This window comes from Aythya ferina, assembly GCF_964211825.1.
Source record: "Aythya ferina genome assembly, chromosome: 6".
Lineage (NCBI taxonomy): Eukaryota > Metazoa > Chordata > Aves > Anseriformes > Anatidae > Aythya > Aythya ferina.
Genome location: NC_140303.1, coordinates 36,052,528 through 36,070,355, shown reverse-complemented (window position 1 = coordinate 36,070,355; position 17,828 = coordinate 36,052,528). Strand labels below are relative to the sequence as shown.

Below are 17,828 nucleotides of genomic sequence, written 5' to 3'. Positions count from 1 at the left end.
CTCTTTGTGGAAGAGAGACACGCAGTTCTTTAAGGTATACATTTTGTTTGTATATAATACAGCTTGTCAGATCAACCAATGCCCCAGATGCCCTGACGTTTTCTCTGCTGAGATATTTGAAAGCTGCATCTTGCTACCAGAACTTTATTTGCTAGTGTTTTATCTCTTGCTAGATATTTCTTCATACGATGTGAAAAAATGAAATTCTAAGAGTGAAAACACATATATTCCCCAAGCTCTGAAGCTTCCCAAAAGATTCCACAACTGTAAACAGCAATAGTAGTGCCTTTTTCAACTCCTCATTTCATCCAGCATGAGTCTCTTTCCACCGCTCACTCCCTATATTTTTCCTCTCAAAATAACAAAACTTTGAAGGAAAGAAGCACTTAGAACTGCTGTTAACATTTCTTCGGTATTCTAATGAACTTAATAAGCTCCCATGATGCTTCTTACAATGTACAGAAATCTTCAGAAATATGAAAGTGACTCTGTTTATTCCATCAGGAAGAAGCATGCCAGACGACGGGCAAGATCCATTAACATTAGACATGTTCTACTAATGCTCGAAAGGAACTCTCAAGAGGAAACAATTATTCACTTTGATGCTTTTTAATATTTTTAAATGTGACTCAATTGCAAGATTCTACCTGTACATTCATTTTTTTGTTTCACCTGAAACGTTACTTGATTTATGTTGAAACCATATTTTCTCACCCAATTCTAATTTCATTTATACCACACTTCCAGTTTCCCTATAATTTATGGGAAGTTGTAGTTTGATATTGCTCCTCTGACACCCAAACCAGTTCCACAAGCTAACAAAGTTTCATGACTCTGCCAAGAGATTTGAGATAAAGAGTTCTTATGAGTGTTTTTCCTATGAAGGATGTGCCCCAGGAAAAAAATAAAGAAATAAATTATAATGATTAAAATCAAGTTGCATAAATTATTAAAGTAGATGCATTAATATCCTCATATCTTAGTGCATTCAGTCAGTTGATGGACTGATTTAAATTTTCAAAAAGATCTCCTCAATTATTACTCATGTCACATATACAAATGCATAATGTATGTGTAATTCCATCTCTTAAATACCCATTGCATGTATACATGTGTGATCTTCATTACACATAACTATTGAGAGCACTCACAAAATTACATATGTAGGTATTTGAGGTAAGGTTTTAGCTGCAGATGGGGCTTGGTGAGGCTCAATACGTGCCCACTCCCAGTCCTGCCAGCAGCTCATGGGTTCACTTAATCAGTAAATCACCTCACTCTAATATTCCCTGTTCTCCAGGAAGATTTGTTACTACCCCTCTCTGTAAGGTGTTCTGAAATCTAACGATTATGTAAGTGAATTATTCACATATCAATCTTATTATTAACTGAACATCTGACTGGTAAGGCTAACTGAATTTGCATAAATACCTGTTTATTGAATTTAACTGGAGCACAATCAAACACTTCTCAGTTACACTTTTAAATATCTTTCAGAAAGGTAAATTATTTTAAGTTTCATTTTTTCAGGTGAATAAGTAGATCCTGCTGCTAGTATGAATTACTGTAAATTGCCTGATTCCCCCAAAATACACAGAAATGATAAAAGAAATTAAAAAGATTAAATGAACACATTAGCAGTAACAAGAGACTTCAATTTACAAACTAATTGGGATAGAGGAAAAAAAAAAAAAAAAAAAAAAAAGATTAAAAGGAAGAGTTTGTAGACTGATTTCTTACTAACAGGGAATCCTAAATGAAGTTATAGCATGGAAAGGCTAAAAAAGAGCACCCAGAATTTGATCACAAGCGCTTAAATACCACAGGGTAATCCACAGACCCTGCCTGTATTAGTTCTGAGTAAAGGGCCTGATCACATGGCGTAATTTCCAGATTGCTTTAATATTGCTCATGCTTAGGAGTCGTAACATGGGAATTGGTGTGCTTTACTGGTTCAAGATTCACTAAGTCCTCTAGAAAACAGTGCAGACTTCCCTGCTCTCCTGTAACGGGAACAGCTGGGCAGGCCATCAGCAGGTCTGTCATTGCTCTTGTCCAAACCAGCAGTGAAATGCAAGGAACCACCATCACTCCACACTCACCATACACTCCTCTGCAATTTTTATGTTATAGCAACGCCAGCACCTCCTTTTCAGGCACCTCTATGCAAATACACACAAAATAAATAATTCACAGACTTAATAGATCTTTGGGCACAATTAAGAAGCTGAGCTAGCTTCAGTGTCCCACGTCTCACATACTACACCTACAGGAATATATCATCTGCTGTATAATCACGCCAGCTGGATCTTACCCTGGATTTCCACAAGCAAGGACTGATGACTTCCACTACGACCTTGTGTATCTGAAATTAATAACAATAAACTGGCAAAATGAATGTAATTACTTTGTTAATAGTCTATCTGGTGATGAATTTACTGATAGTTCAATTATAGAGCTGATTCCTTATATTAGAACTAAAATAGCGTTGTTATTCATTTACAAAGCATTCATTACAACCCTCAGCCCAGTGTTCTGTAACAGAGGATTACAAACTGAAGCTCTAAAATTATGTCAGGCAGATTTTTCATAAATGTGAAAAACCTTAGGATTAAAAAAAAATAAAAAAATAAAAAGAGAGAGAGAAAGGGGGAAGTAGAAATAGAAAAGAAGTCAGACTGGAGGATGAGGGGCACCAACTCAGTAAAATTCTTATTTGCATTGCACATCAAAAAGGAAATGCTACACCAGATCCACTTCACCCACTTCACAAATATCACATGATCATGGAAAAAAAGGTTGTGAAATGGCAGTTTATTTTTAAAACACATATCCAGATATTGTTTTTTTCCTTAACCAACTCCATCCCTTCAAATATTTCTTCTATAATTAGCTAAAACTTCGGTCCTTTCTAACTATAGAATTTGATAATCTTTTTTCTGTGGTTGAATTTCATAACTGTCTAAAACTCTTAAAGGAAGAGGGTGCAGGTCATCATTAAATCACAGCTGGTTTTATATTTCCATCTGCTTCTACCACACTCAGTTTATGAAAAAACATTTTCATGGTGTCTTCTATTTTTTTTTGTTTAATTTTACTATGTATTTTCTCTAAACAAACTGAGGAATAATAGAAAAATAAAAAGAAAAAAGAGGGACTCCACAAAATTTTGACTTAGGAAGAATGCCTGAAGCACAAAAGAACCACACTTGAAAACTCACATGAAGAATGAGTGTGCATTTAGATGGCTGAAACTGCAGCTAGGGAGATAAGGCTTCAGCTCTAGTTTCCTTTCTGACCTTGGGCAAGTCATTCACTTGTCTGAATGCTTCAACTCCTCTCATTCACAAAATGAGGATGATAATATTCCATTAAATAGAGACTCTTCTGTATCTGACTTTTTAATCTCAATGAATTTGCAACCTAAAATAACTAACTCTTGGATTATGCAGCATCTAGCACCGTGCAGGCTCACTCTCAGCCTTGGTCTGATAGTTATTTCTTCACACAGTAGCAGTTCCTACAGCTGAAGGAACAAAAGTTTTGTCATGCCTCAAAATACTGCAATGGGAGAAGGGCTCAGTAACACAAAATCATCTTCCAGATACCTATGAAAACACATGCCTTGCACGTGCGGGCACACATACAATATACATACAGATGTAACACGGTCTGCCCAGAAATTTGAACAAAATGGCTAAGGAATTATAACCGTCATTAAATAGCTATCCATGTACCTTGAGAGAGGTGAAAAAAGTCAAGCATAAGTCAATGAGCAGCAACAGCTAATGTAGAATCTCAAAAGAAAAAAAAAAGAGGAAATTCTACATATGCATTTAAAACTATTTGCCACCAGGGAATATATGCTAAAAGCACAAATCCTAGCATGATTTCGCTATGATTACAGAGACAGATTTTTAAATGTGAAAGAGAATTGGCAAGATATGCCTCACCTATGCTTTTCAATTTTAAAGGAATTTTAGCAGAAAAATTCTTATTTTTTCATATTAACAAACCTGAACTGCCACTTTTTTTATACAAAGGATTTATAGAAATAGAGACGGCATAACACAGGAAAAACAAGTTATTCAATGGATTGAGTATCCTTGTGATTTAGTAGCGAAATAAAGCCGATATTCTTTAAGAAGAAATAAAGAAGCAAACTCTTTGAGGCGTTAAAGAAAGTTCTAAAGGGAATTCAGAAGGAAAATTCTACAAAGGATATGTGACCTCTCATGACATTTATAACAAATGACCAAGCAACTTGGACTAAGAAAGACCAAGGCAGTAAGGGATTTAAGACAGACCATCATTTTTTTCCAGCAAGGCTACACAAATGTATGATAAAAGCACCAAATGGCCTGCAATCTGAACAAGCAGTAAACATTATGAATTTTTAAAAGTGTATTTGAAGGATGAAAATCTTGCATGAGAAAGGAGCAAGGCGTGTGGCTAATCAGGACCAGCAGGCAAGGCAGGCTGCCCAGGCTGCTTCCTTAGCATAGCTGCAGACACCCACCTGTAGCACGCAGAGCAGGCAGGCTGGCATCATCACGCCAAAGCGTTCCTGGTGCTGGCAGCATGGAGTGCATTTATATCAGGCTTCAGTAGCTACACACTGCAGCCTTCCACTACAAATCAGCCAAAAAACACCCTTCAGTTATGCTGTACACATAGCAGTGCTCCCCCTAATCTCAGCAATGCATGCAGAAGCTTTCCATGAGTTACTGAAGTTTAATTTTCTGTTTGTAGCCAAACAGCAATCATCTATTTTCATTTTTTTCCCCCTGCGCATTTTTCTATGAACTAATTATTTCAGACCTAGTGAAGGTGGATTAAAACTGCCACTATGTGTAAGATTGCAGAAATATTTTCAACGCAATGGGAAAATTCCCATTCACACATAGTTTTCTAAAAACCCTCTAAAAAAAACTAAACTTGCCATTCTTTTCTCTAAAAGGAAAATGTTTACTATTCACAAATTTGAGGATTTAAAAAAAAAATAGTAAAAAAATCTATTGCAGGGATTTTTTTTACAAGGGAAAAAAAATCAACTATATAGCATGCCACACTACTCAGTTGGTGTGAACATCCTAAACATCCTTCTAATATTTATGCAAGTTCATTACTTTAATGTCACAAGTATCTGAGTTTTGGAGACTGAGTACTTGGGCTTCTGTATTTGAAACTATCATCAAAGAATTCAATTAGGAAAAAAAATGCGACTGAAATTGTCACTTCTGGCAGTCACTCAGGATTTAGTTCCCTGCATTCACCAGACCACAAATGACTATCTAAAATTGCTTAAGTTTGCTCATAACAGGAGAAAAAAAAAATAATAATCTTTATTTTCCAGTTCCATTAAGCAATCTCAATTTTGCAGGATGTAACAGTGAAGTTTGCACATTAAGTTCCTAGAAGCTCAATTTTCTTTTAGAAGGTGTTGGGGGGAAGAGGAAGAAAGTGGCTTTCCGCTGGAAAAGAAATAACCAAATGACAGTGCCATGTACAAATGTACACTACAAAATGTAATTTTTCCGTGGCTTGCCTACAGGAAGAAAGGAGGTCAAAGATGCTATTAAAGAAAAAGAGGATCTATCTTAGGCCATTTAAATAATAATGCATGATTACTTCGTGCAGCACACTTTCTACTGCCTCATTCAAAAGGGTTTGAAGTAATGAGATTTTCACAGTTATCTTTTGAAGCATATTCAGCAACCTAATGGCTGAATCCAAACCTGAGCGAAGGTCCTGCAAAGAGTTCTCTATCCCCCAAAATGAATGAGCTGTGAAATCAAAGATGGTGCAGAATTAGCCCTATCTACCACATTTCCAACCAAAAGGGAAGAAACATGAGAAGAGTGACATGCGGGGAGAGTATACAATAAGTAAAATTAACATTAATTTATATCATTCTCTGGAGATGTAGGTGGGCAATGAAAGCAAATCACCTTAAGTGTGACATACAAAGAAAGCAGATTTTGGATGGCTGGGAAACAGTCTTTCAGGATCAGAGCAAAAAGACAAGGAAAAGGTCAAAAGTGAATATATTGATGCTTGAGAAACATTTGGAGAAGCACAGGCTTAACCAGTGCCTTGGCTAGCCCAAGGCTATAAAAACCCAGCAGCAGAGCTCTGAGCACAGCGTGGGAAGTCCAGCCCTCCAGAGAAAGGGAGTTTAGCCCAAAGACGCCTCGTTGTCTGCAAGCACAGAGGTACCCAGGGACAGCTCTGTGGATCCAGAGGGACCAGACTGCGCACCCACGAAACCGTAAAATAAAATAAAACCAGAAAATAAAAAAGCCACCGCAATCACCAGGTGATCGAGCACCCCAGTAAAAACTCCCAGCACAATTCAGCACTGCACCAAGAAGCTTTAATCGGAGCCAAATTCCAGGGGAAATAGATCTCTCAGAGGCTATCTTTCAGATAGCTGAAAGTCTTCTATTTGCAGAAAGAAAAGGTAGAAGGAAATCTAGTATACCTGCAGGTTTTGTATGATGATGGAGTATTCAACTATGGCCTCATCTTACCCAGAGTAAGGTTTTAACATTGGCTTCATAATTATTGATGCTTGTAGTTAAACATAGCTGGCATTTTCTATTTAAGGTCCCATTTTTCCTTGCAGATAAATCTGTCTCAGTGTAACCACTTACATTTTCCAAATAGGATATTGAATTTTGTATATTTGTTGATTTTTTATTATTATTTTTTAAAAGTCTTGAGTGGTTATAGCGGTTGAGCTATTTTTTTGGCATGGAGTCTGATGAAAATGTTTTGTGTGTGCTAACATGTGCCAAACAGTCTTATCTAGCACTTTCATGTAACACACTACAGTGGACACACGACTCTGCAAAACTGGACAGTAGCTATTTCCAGCTGGATTTCCAACATTAGCACTCACTTTTATTCTAAGCCCCAGTTCTTACTCACATGGGGACCAACACTACCTCACCTTGCAGGGATATCATGCTAATTAATTAATGAATAATTGCAAATCAGCACTGAAAGCAACATGGGAAAAACTCAGATGCTTTTTTTTTTCCTTGTTGATGCAATGTTTCAGTGGCACTCCATAAATAACACAGCAGCAGACTAAGAGAAACACTGGCCTGTTACTTACCCAGTAAGAATGCTGCTCAATGAACAAAGCAAAGGTTATCTGGAATGAGGAAAAGGATGATTTAAAGTTTCATAGGTGACTTTGATCTTGGGTCTTGTAAGTGCTTCACTTTTTATTTTGAGCACTTTTTTTTTTTTTTTTTTTTAATACAGGTATATGCTCGGGCAAGGTCAGTTGTATATAAATTAGACTAATTTAACATTACTGGGTGGAACTCAGACTAGGACGTAGAAAATCCCCTACAACATAGATGAAATTTAAAGGCTTCCTGGCTGTAATTAAAGGTATGCTAAATTGATACAGAGGCAAATCTGTCTGGAGGGAACATAATGACTGCCCTTGTAGCGAGTCGATCCAAGCAGAGAAGTGCTCACACCCATAATGTTAAAGTCACCTGCTCACATAGGCAAAAACCACATCAAAGACAACCACAAGCAGTGTGCACATTTACCGTCTCCATTCACCTGGTTATGACCAAACAGCGGTCTGAGAATCATTACCAATCAGAAATAGTCAGAACTGCTACCAGGCCCTCTAAAAAGAGAGTAAAAAAAAACACGGAATGTGTCCTTCAGGATGAAAAGTCTGTAGGACTTGATGAAAGCAGAGATTTTCTTGTGGAAGACCAGAAGCACTACTAAAAGCTCATGATGCAGAGAGCAAATTCTTCGATACTAAGTATGATTTATTTTCTCAAAAGGTACACAGCACTCAGACAAATGGGCTTAAAGTAGCACAGACCAAAGCATACCCTGCTACTGCTCACAGGTGTAGTTTAACCCTGGTGCTGGATGCTCTGGGCACCAGGTCAGGGCTCCTGGCCAGCCCCGCAGCCTGATGCTCCCTGCAGCTCCCTTGCTGCTGCTAAATATCCCCACCTGGGCAAGGATTTGTGGGGTGCTGTCTGTTAGCTCCTTATGTTATGCTTCTTGCTGGTATTTCCCTGCTGTCTATTCCCCTCTCTCCCTGCTACATAATCGACTCCTCACGACGGAACTTGATCTAAGGAGCCAGGAGATGCTATAATCAGGCAGAATAATTTGGGCACCAAGGAAAGGATTTGTCAGGCACAGAGAGGAACTTGGTGCTAGCTGAGGGTCACAAGCAAACCCTGCTAGCTGCACAGCCCCAGGCTGTTTCCATTTTTCCTGCTCCCAGGCTTGTGCTGAGGGTCACAGTGTCCAAGGCTGGAAGCTCTGCATGCTTTTACCCATCCACAGCTCTCCTCGTCTCCCTTCAGGACACAGGATTCCTCTCCGAAGCCATATCAAAACATTTCTTTTAGCAGAAGACATCAATCTCATCTCTCCCCTGCGGTGTTCACCTCACTATAACTTTCCCTGCTACATGAGGAGCCCCATCAAAGTGCCAATCTCTCCCCAACAGAAATGTGTAATTGCATTGTAAACGTTCAACATGAGTGAAAAAGGAAAGAAACAAAAACCCAAGGTGCACCACGGTGCCCAGAAACTAATGGTCATAAAATGACATGTCCAAAGACCACCAAAGAAACGACTTCAACAGTTTTGAGCAGCACCTCGTCTCCATTTTGCTTCTCAGATTCAGCATTTGGCAATATTTTCTCCTGCGTTGGCCGAGTCTTCCCTTACAAATTTTCACTCTCTCACAACCCAGGGGAGCGGAGTTAACATAGAGTAAATGAAATACCGTGGCTTCGCTCCGTCTTTCGCAAACACTGGGGGTGTGAAAGCACAGAGAACAAGCCGTAAACTGCAGAGAGCATAATAGCAGGGGGAAAGTGGGGAGGAGGCAGTGGCTGGGTGAGCCCATCACCGCTGATGGGACAGAACAGAGCCTGTACATGAAATTAATTTGCAGTGTCGAGATTATGTTACAGTAGTGATGATCAGAGAAAATATTGATAGCAATAAAATGAAATCCTGAAGAAACTGGCACTAAATCAGAAGACAGCGCGTTGACACTATTTATGTTAATTTCTTCAGACTTCATCCCTGTTGACAGTATTGTAGACACCTCGCGTAAGCAAGCAAATAGCTCGCAAAGAGTCGGGGAGGGGAAGTAAATGATTGCAGCTGCCATTAGACTCCTATATATTGTAGTAAGCAAATGTACCAGCTTGTTATGACCTTGATCTAATAACCCCAGTAGTTGGCTCAAAGGTTTGTCAAGTACTACATTTTCAAAAGCATTTCACAGAGAATGCTTAGAAAGTTGTGTTTCTCTTACCAGCTTTCAATTATTACAGGAAAAAGACTAAAACAGACCAGACTGGGAAAATAAAGCTGGGGAAAGCTCGGAAAAGTGAATGAAAAGCAATAAGCAAATCTCTTTCAACAATCAGAAAGGTTTTCCAAAGTATTTAACAGGTCACAGAGAGCTGGGGACACTTACTTGGGTCACCTCAGCATTAGGTTAGTAAGTGTCCTTTCCAATTTCATCAGCACAGAACCTGGCTCCACAAATGTACTCTTGTGCATGTAAATAACTTTAAATAAATTACAGCAAAGTCCCATCAGCTTGTAATTCAGTCACTCTGATGGAACTTCTCACAGGGGCTCCTTCTACCGGGACCGAGGCTAAACTGAATCATAAACTCATTTATTCAGAACAACAAAGGCTGCATTTGGCCTCCTCCAAAGCCAAAATACCCACCAGATTCAATAGGCTTTGAACCTTCCACTATGTTTCCACCAGCCTTTTGCCTTGGCTTAATGTAGCCATCAGTCCCCTCTCTTTCAGGTGCAGTGGCCATTTGGTCAAATTAACTCTTGTCAGATTCAGGTGCTGGGGTTTGGGAGCTGGCTGTGTGGCTGCTGCTCTTGCATTCTCATTCTATACAGCTGCTGCTCCTTTTTAATTTGAAAATGACTTTGTTATACTTAAATTGCTTTCAAAGGAAGTCTGTCCAGGCCAGCAGATGCACTAATGAGGATTCTTTATCTTTAAAATGTGTGAAGGGTAATTTCCCTGTTTCATTTAATTTTAGAAATATTTTAGTCCGTTATTTTTCAGTTCGTATTTAACACCAGAATGAAGGGACAGAAACATAAGATTATTTGTTGTAATCTTTAATGGATTAGTAGTATCGATCAGGGAGCTTTGGGTGCTGAAGCAAATTTGTCCCCTAATCTTATAGACGTGTTTATCTATTTACCAAGAAATCACAGTATCAAGCTAGCAGCAGTGTGAGGCCAAGGGCTAGCGCTTCTGCTTCCATAGCTGGAAATAAGCCCTAAGGAAAGGAAATAAATTATATATCACCATGCATGAGGGTGGGGATTGCTATTTCCTTATATAACTCAGAAGTTCACTTAACTTCATCTACCCAGAGCAGTTTTATCAGGGATAGAGAAATGCAAGACAACATTCTGTATTAAATTAGGTAGTAACCTGTGCAGCGCATGTTAATGGGAAGAAACGCTGCATCACAGGGATTACTTTCTGTTTTAATTAGATGCAATCAGTTTGACAAAAGAACACTGAGTGGTCTTGATTTTCATTTCGGAGAGATGTGATCATACTTACAATGTATTTGTCAGGCAATTTAAAAAAATTCCATATTAGATTATTAAATTAACTCTTTGCATATATCATATTGGTAAATTAAATCTAAAGTGACCTTGGAAGAAACAAAGTTTCAAATTTTAGAAAGGATAAGTTTTTGAAGGGAAAATTAAAGTATACTGAGTTTCACAATGTGTTCACTATGGGCTCTACACAACATTTCAGCTCTTCCCACTTACTTTGCTCTATCTGTATCTGAAATCCAGAACATTTGGGCCCAGGATGTTATTCTCTAGCCATTTTCTTTCAAAGTACTTCCAATTTGCGTGATTTTAACATCTCCCATCAACACCTGTCTTGTCTCATTGCTCCCAAACCCTTTACAGAAAGAGGTTTCTGGCTTCATTCTGGATTCTTACTTCACTTGCAGTAAGAAAAAAAAAAAAAATCCAGGCACTGGCTGCCATCCCTCTAGCAGGGAGTGACCCCACCAGGCTGTGGCAAAGGGGATCAGAAAGGCGAGGAGGACTGCAAGACCTGTTTGGGCATGGTGAGGGGTAGAACAGGACTTGTCCCAGCACTGGTGGAGCTGAGGAGGCAGCGGGAGCTTGCCCAGAAGGTTGAGGAGGGGAAGAGGGCCGGTGTGGCTCTCAGCTGCACAAAGGCAAGTGCAAAGAGGACTTTGGTGCCCGGCAAAGAAGATCTATGATTGGAATGGAGAAGAGAAAACAGAAATTCTATTTATGCCATGGGTCTTGAGAAGCTTCAGCACTTCTAGTCATGTGGCAGAGACAGAGTAGGATAAGAATTGTAATACCAAGAAAACGAGCACTGTAAAGTAAGCTGAATAGCCAAATGAGCCAGAAAGAATGCAAACCACCAGAGCAAAACACAGACTTCTTATAATCTGACAGGACAGACAGCTATCTTGCATGAAGTGTATTTTAGAAAGTGGCAAGCTGGATTCAGATATGATAATGTTTCCATTATCAAGACTTACATATAATATTTGCTTCTGGAAATTAAAGTTCATCGCATTGTGGATAAGGTATTTGCACAGAATAACTTCTGATCTCTGCTTTTTCTTGCTGCCTGGTTCCTCATTCCTACCACCAAACGCCCGTCTCAATCTGTATGTGTCAGTCCTCTTCCTTTATCTGAATCTGATGCCACTACTTATTCATAGATTATTTCAGTTAAACTGATCTTTGCTCAAGAGATGGCACTTTTGGGTGGACTCGGGAGGCTGCAATGTTTTTTAGTGCTGCTATGGCTAAAACATGTTAGCTGGGACTGATCCTGTTCCCACTTGCTTCAGCTTTTTTTTTCTGTGGGTTAGCCAAGCACATCTGTTTTGTCCTGTGTGAACAACTGCAGGTATTTTAGAAGCTAAGGATGAGAACTACAAAGGCCTGGCAGCACTGACTGGAGAGGTTTCCTGAAGCACTGCTCTGAACCACTCTCACGAGTAACTCTGTAAGCAGCACATTAACCCCAAGCTTCAGAAACCATGTTCAGCTACATCAAAAGCATCCCACTGCAACAGACCTCCAGTTCCTCCAGGACATCCTCAACCCAGATGTACACTCTTCTCATTTGGGGTTAGGAAAAAATACACTTAGAGGACTGTAAACATCGTTCTACCTCTGTTTCATAGAGTGAAGCAACGAGGTTTCTGCAGCTCAGGATCAGTGCAGTCTTCCATGTGGCAACATCTTTATTTTCTCTGGTTTAGAAGAATTGTTTCTCCTGGTAGCTGCAATGAAACGGTTTAGAAAAGTTCCTTGTGGCAGGAAATTCACCATTTTTTCCTCCACCTGCTCCAGGTTGGGCATATGCTCAAACACAGACAGATTCAGAAGACAAAGCAATGAGGTCTATAAAGGGCATTATCACTGGAAAGAGACACGGTGATTTATAATCTATACACTCTGAGCCAATGCTTTATTACAAGGAAAGGCCTAAAGCTATGAACATTGTGCCAAAAGACTGACATCCACTAGAAGCTAAGCATTCATGTTTGATAAAATAGTAATCATTGCTTGTATTTTTCAACAGAACAATTGGAAAGATAACAGAAAACTCTCATCATATGATTAGTTTTTCCCCTGCTTTTGGTGGTGGAGGTAACAGGAGAGGGAGTAAGGACAAGGGGAGGTCAAAAGTTAGCGGTGTGTCTTTCACCCTCAGCCAGAACAAAGCCTACCCACTTTATTCTGACCTGAAGCAACAACAAAATCCACACATTCAGCTAGATGTAAATGCTGTCAAGTGCAAACATCGTTTGATCGGTGCTCACATACACACTAATCTCCATGCTTTATCATTTTTTCCCAGTGCTGAGGGCATTCAGGCCTGCTCACCTACAGAACCATCCCATTTCTGCACAAGCAGAAGAGTCTGCTTGTAAGATATGTAAACATTAAAAAAAAATGCTGCGGAAACTTTGGAAATGGAGCTGTTGTCAGCAGAGATTAAATTGTGTACCAACAGCACGACATTTATGCACTGCTACTTAAACTGTGACAAATGGTTGCAAACATGATAGTTTCAGGATCTTTAATCTAAATGAATGGTGCTTTTAGCCTATCTCTGACTTGAATTCAGTTTGGAAATAAAGAAGCATTTCCTACACAGTTGTGTACAGAATCAAGCCAGCAAGGACTGAAAGTCACAGCTATCTGCAGCCCTGCCCCGCACTGCGTGGCTGCCGTCATGTGGCTATTCCCCTCTGAGTCCCGAGCAATGCCTGCAAAGGAAATTAAGTTTTTACCTACTTGTCAGCCTCACACAAAGTGTTTGCAAGGAGTTTTTTTCTCCTCTCTCATTTTTCTTCGCATAACAACATGCATAATGTAAGCTCATTTAAGGCAGCAGAGATTACATTAAAATGCGATTTTTTAACATTACAAATATCTCAGATGGCGAGTTATTCAAAACTCATTTCAGTCATTATCGGTTTAAATGCAATATTAACTACCGGAGGAAACTGATGGCATAGGTAGTTTATCCTCCTCCAAATTCACTCTTGCATCATCCTCAGAGTCTCTCAACTGAAGGAATTAAAAGCGCAATTCTTACAAACAAGTATTTGCAAAGTGATTTCTTAGTGTTTATGGTCTTGTAATACAATATTTATAAAACAATCTAACTGCAGACTTTCCAAGGTGTTCTTCAGCTGATAGCACAAGAGAAAAATTGACTCTGTTATGCCCCCCAGTCCTCCCCGGTCTCAATCAGTGGCTTGTTGCCTGGGGATTTCCGAACTGGAAATAAAAATGAAAATAATAAAAGATAAAAAAGATAAAATAATATAGGGAGAGACATAAATAATAATATAAATAAAATAAGAGGTAAACATATTTAAAATAAAGTAGGAAAGAAAGAGAGGGGGAAGGGGAAAGGGAGAGGGGGAAAGGAAAGGGAGAAGGAAGGGGAAGGGGAAGGGGAAGGGGAAGGGGAAGGGGAAGGGGAAGGGGAAGGGGAAGGGGAAGGGGAAGGGGAAGGGGAAGGGGAAGGGGAAGGGGAAGGGGAAGGGGAAGGGGAAGGGGAAGGGGAAGGGGAAGGGGAAGGGGAAGGGGGAAAAGGGAAAGGGAGAGGGAAAGGGAGAGGGAAAGGGAGAGGGAAAGGGAAAGGGAGAGGGAAAGGGAAAGGGAAAGGGAAAGGGAAAGGGAAAGGGAAAGGGAAAGGGAAAGGGAAAGGGAAAGGGAAAGGGAAAGGGAAAGGGAAAGGGAAAGGGAAAGGGGGAAAGGGGGAAAGGGGGAAAGGGGGAAAGGGGGAAAGGGGGAAAGGGGGAAAGGGGGGAAAGCGAAAGAGGGAAAAGGAAATGGAAGAGGAAGGAAAGGGACAAGGGAAAGGGAAGAGAAAGGAAAAATGAAAAAGTAAAAAGGAAAAGGGACAGGAAAAATGGAGGGGCGGGGGGGAAATGAAGGGGAAAAGGGGAAGGGAAAAGGGTGAGAGGCACAGGTAAGCGCCGGCTCCCCCCGCGGGCGCGGCCGGCCCCGAGCCGTGAGCGCAGCACCGCGGGCTGACGCCGCCACCTGGCGGCCCCGGGCCGGCAGCGCCGGGCGGGCGGCGGAGGGGGGGGACCGGGCCCTGCCCGCTCGGGGGCTCCGCTCTGCTGTCGCTTCTTCAGCGGGTCCTGTGCGCCGGGACCGGGATATTTGAGGATGCCTGAGGGCTGGGGGTCACGTCCAGAAGGCGGTGGGCTGCTCTGTGTCGGGGAAAGGCATCGTGACGGCTCAGAAGCAGACCCAGACAGGGAGAAGGGGAAGCAAACGCCTCTCTAAAGTAGTGTCAGGACCAAGCAGTTCAGGTGGGATACGATTCATTAGGCTTTTGTGTGAATTTTCAGGGCAACAACTGCATACGAGCATCCTGTTTGAGTGCACGTGTCTGTTACTCCACACCAACTTTTTCATCTTTCAGGTGGTTTAACCAGGTCTGGCAGAGGGGCAGCAAGCTGAAAAACCCCATGCAATGATCCTCTTGGCACCCCCAGCAAGAAGAAAGCTGCAGCACGAATCAGAGCTCAGGCACAACGCAGGCACAAGTGTGGGATGCCATCCAGTGAAGGGTTCTGAAAGGAGGAAAGGCTGTGGATTTTCCACCTTGCTCCCAGATGCTAATTGCATTCATTACTCTTAGCATACATAGGAGACCACGGCATCCTGCATGAGGATGTATTTTGTTACACAGGATAGAGATGAAGAACTTAGGCAATACTGGCAAAAGCTTGGCAGGGGCTTTAGTGTCACAAAACTCAAAAGTTATGGTGAGCTGAGATCTGTGTTGCTCTTTATCAAATTCACTAAAGCTGGAAGGGTTCAGAAGCAGAGCAGTTTTGCCCATGCTTGCTACAGATTCAGTTCTCTAACACAATCGCTGGATTTCAGTAACTCTTTTCTTCTGTTCATATCCATTAAAGTCCTCTCTTTGGTGCCCGCTGTTTCTCAAAATACACATGGATGAGCATCAGAGGATTTTTCTGCAATACGTTTGGTAAGCTCTACAATGCTGAGATTAGAAAAGGACACTACACCAATGAAAAACAAAATCCTTATAAAGCCTTTGATGAAAACATGAGGTTAGTGCATTTCCTTCAATATACTTTGATTTTTCAAATGCACTATTCCAATCACTTCTCAAAAATGATTTCAACATATTTGAAGTAATAACTTTCCACATATTATCAACTGATACATATGTAACGGCACATCATCTTATTAAAAACATTTCCAGGGTTTGCAGAAAGTAAAACTTGGATTCAAATAAGCATGGCTTCAGCTCTGCAGATCAAAAGCTAGCCCGGCCAGTGATTCATAGTACTGGGCCATCTGGTGACTTGCAGGAGTCTCGGACTAGTTTATGAACAGCAACCTAACCCATCTACACATGCTTGGGAAGTGGGTGGACTCAACTATTTCCCCCAAACTTGTTATTTTAATGAATCTCTTACACCAAAATATTATATGAAGCTTCACTACGTTTTAGCATATGCAACCTTTTATTTGTAAGTGTATGTTTGCTCTCTGTCAGCACCCAACTCCCCTCTGTTGAGCAGGTCATGCCTTATAGCTTCAAGCAGCTAACGTATGCAGGAGAAACCTACTTTGTCATTTGTGGCCATTGGAAGCTGTGAATTTTGTCAACACTACATCCGAGTGTCACAGCGATACCCAGAGGTGCAGCCCGGTCACCATCACACTAAGTACAGGCACTGCCTCCCAGAAGCTAATTCACAATGAATAATTTAGCTGACAAACTTAGTCTGCTTGAGAAATACCCGTGAGCAGATTTCAATTTCTTCAACCATAATCATTAGTCAAAATATGCTAGAGTAAAGATAGGGTGAAAGAGGTTGAGATTGAGAAAGAAGAGTCAAAAAAGAACAGGGCTCCTACCTGCATTTCTGGATCACATAGCATGATTTTGTGTTCCTAATTGCTATTTCTCACATCCAGTGGATGAAATTAATTTGGACAGAAGAGAGAGAAAAGGTTTTTTCCAGACTCTGACACTAGCTTAGATCAGAACTAAAAACTCGTATATATCTGACTACTTTCCATTCCAAGCACAAATTTGTCTTCCTTAATTACGTTTTTATATCATACAGAGGGACCAGAGTGCCTGTAAGAAGAGGCGGAAAGTTCCTCTCAGCACCCGTTCCAGATGCAGAATGCTCCAGAGAAAACCACACCATCTACACGTGCTCCTACCCCATGCTCACACGAGATCCTGGGTGCCCACCTGCCCCTGCAGCATCCCAGCATGTGATGCAGATGTGAAGGTGTCCTGGGGACGCCACAAGCTGGGAACAGCTCACAGCAGACATCCAGCTGTGCTGTAGCAAGGCACACCCATGTCCTGGCCTGGAGATGCTCACGCCTTCACCCAAATGGAGCCTTCCACCCTCAGAGCTCTCCATCCACAGTGCCCCAGCTTTAATGTCACTGAAACAAGGGAAAATTATCCGTGACAGGAGATACTAGTCACCAGTGGAGTGGGTCGGCTGACAGGAAGAAACAGAGGAGGACCAACAGATTCTGCAATACCTACTGTTAACTGCTGAGTATTGTGTTAGTATAATGTTTGTCCAAACATGTGGGACATGTCAGACTGTATCAAGTACAAACACACCTAAAGGAGACTCTTGCTGCTTCTGTGAAACACAAGCAGAGCTAATAAGACCAAATTCTGCACTCATTCCATGTCCATCAGAGTGACTCTACGCTGACTGCCAGCAGGCTGCTGCAGAATCACACCAATACACTTGCACGACAATATTGCCCTGAGCATAAGAATACTTGATAGCACATCTATCCTTTATCTGGTGACTTCACTGCTGCAGGTTTATGGCCTTGAGGATGTATATGCCACTTTTTTTTCAAGTCTAATGTCTGATCTGCAATCTGAATTTCTCTAGGAAAGCAAGAGGAACTACATTGTATTTTTCCATTAACTAGTAAATGGAATTTTGTTTTGGTCTTGTTTGGTTTTGTTCAAGTAAAATTAAAACTTTTTTTTTTTTTTTTTGTATAAAAATGAGCAACTGGTACTTACAAGGTTGTATGAGTGAACTGGTTGCCTGACTCGCGGTGATCATATGCAATTTTTAAGACTGTATACTGAAACATCCAGTGTCTGCCTTCCTCCTAGTTCTCCACAGAATAGTAATTTTGGATTTCATAAAAAGTCAGCCTACTTCCCTCCCTCCTAT

The 17,828-nt window shown here is 40.9% G+C and overlaps 1 long non-coding RNA gene across 3 annotated transcripts in view; it reads right to left on the bottom strand.

Moving 5' to 3' along the window:
* The window catches only part of LOC311438811, a 129,175-nt gene that overhangs the window by 72,382 nt on the left and 38,965 nt on the right, over window positions 1-17,828 (bottom strand). The window contains exon 1 of one of the 3 annotated variants that reach the window (XR_014694329.1): window positions 9,758-9,828. The exons of the other annotated variants lie outside the window; for them this stretch is intronic. This is a non-coding gene — a long non-coding RNA (uncharacterized lncRNA). Of the gene's footprint in view, window positions 1-9,757; window positions 9,829-17,828 lie in introns of those variants that run through there. 3 annotated transcript variants of the gene reach the window in all.